Raw genomic sequence first — 2,172 nt, forward strand, 5'->3', positions numbered from 1 at the left:
GTCCCGGCAGCCTTTGCGGGCGAGTGGGCGTGGCTTCGGCGGGACTCTGTAGAGTGGGCATGCGCACCAAGTCCTGTTCTTTGGGCCGGTGGCGTCCCGCCTCCACTCGGAGGAGATTGGGTTACATTTATGGCTGGAGTCTCATTCCTGGTATTCCCTGGCTTTCTGGTGTGTAACCTAAGTGGATCCCCAGCTACCTGGAAGGCCTCTTCCCATAGAGTAATATTTAAATTGGGCTGTACAGAAGTATGACTATAACTTCTTTAGATTATATCTTGATTTTAGTTGCAGAAACTCATTCATAGGATATTCTTTATCAATTATTTGTTGGTAAAAATATATATAGACTTTGCAATATTCTAGACATGAAAGATTATACAACACCAGGTGTGTTATTTGAAATGTTTCTCTGTCCCCTATTTTGTTATAAACTGAAAATTATGTACAGTGATTTAATAAGATTCAAGATACATGTTTAGGGAGGAACACTTCTTTTTTGTTTGTTTTTGGGCCACACCCTGCAATGCTCAGGGGTTACTTCTGGCTATTCATTCAGAAATTGCTCCTGGCTTGGGGGACCATATGGGACACCGAGAGATTGAACCGAGGTCCATCCTAGGTCCATCCTAGGTCAGATATGTGCAAGGCAAATGCCCTACCACTTGTGCCACCGCTCTGGCCCCGAGATGAATACTTCTTAAGTGCAGTTGTGTTCTTATTGCCTTCCAGAAGGAGGCTGAAATGTTATATTTTGGTATATTGAAGTTAGTGTTCACATTAGTGCCACACAAACTCATATACGTTTGAGTCAGCTAATGAGGTGAAGGACCTATACAAAGAAATCTACAAAACACTGCCAATAAATAAAAGAGGACACATGAAAATGCAGATACATACCCTGTTCATGGATTGGGAGGATTAATATAATTACAGTACAGTGGCAATATTTGCCAAAGCATTGTACAGATTTAATGTAATTCCTGTAAGGATACCCATGATATTCTTCAAAGAAGTGGATCAAACACTCCTGAAATTTATTTGAAACAATAAACCCACGAATAGCTAACGCAACCTTAACCTGTAATGAGAAATAAAGCAACACTGAAGACAAGAGGTCAATCAAGAAGTTCGGGTATGACTCTAAACAGAACCTCAGAATGAATCACTGGAATTTTAACTTTGAGGAAACTTAAAAAAATTTTTTTTCTGAGCACAGAGCCAGGGAGTAACCTCTGAGTGTGGCCAAACACACACACACACACACACACACACACACACACATTAAAAATATTATATTGAAACCTTGTGATTTACAAAGTTCTTCATAATAGGGTCTTATACATAAAATGTATCAGGGCCAATCCCACCACCAGTGTCAAGCTCCCTCCATCAATGCTCCCGGAGTCCATCACCCTGCCCTCAGTCTGCCAGGAGTAAGGCCCATTTAAGTTTGATTGTTAAAGTTTGGGTCTTATAATTTCATTGTTGTTGACTTTGGCTTGAATATTTAGTTATGTCCCTTTTTTAACACCACCAATGTACCTGAGACCCTTTGATCCCTGGCCCTATTATTTCATTTTTGTGTTTCTCCTCCTCCACTTAATTTCTTTCCTTTTTCTCGCTATACTCTGGGGCCAAGAGTATTCAAGACAACTTCCACTTAGACCATTGCATTTCTTCATGCAGTTATTCTAAATACCACATATAAGTGATATCATTCTGTATCTATCCTTCTGGCTTACTTCATTTAACATATCTTCTAGCTCCATTTATGTTGCAGCAAATTGCATGAGTGCATCATTCCTTACAGCAAAGTGATATTCCAAATTGGAAAAAGGAGGCCAAAGCTATAGTACAATGGGTAAGGTGTTTACCCATTGCAAATCAGGTTTTAATCCGTGGCACTGCCTCTGTCCTCCATGCACACCAGGAGTGATTTCCAAGCAGAATCAGGAGTAAACCTCAAGTACTGCTGATGTAACCCAAAAACCAAATCAAATGAACCAAAACGTGGGAGAAAGAGGTCAAGATTTTTTTTTTTTTTTGGTTTTTGGGTCACACCCGGCAGTGCTCAGGGGTCATTCCTGGCTCCATGCTCAGAAATCACTCCTGGCAGGCATGGGGGACCATTTGGGATGCCAGGATTCGAACCACCATCAGAAGATCAGAAGG

Source organism: Suncus etruscus, chromosome 5 (assembly GCF_024139225.1).
Source record: "Suncus etruscus isolate mSunEtr1 chromosome 5, mSunEtr1.pri.cur, whole genome shotgun sequence".
Classification (NCBI taxonomy): Eukaryota; Metazoa; Chordata; class Mammalia; order Eulipotyphla; family Soricidae; genus Suncus; species Suncus etruscus.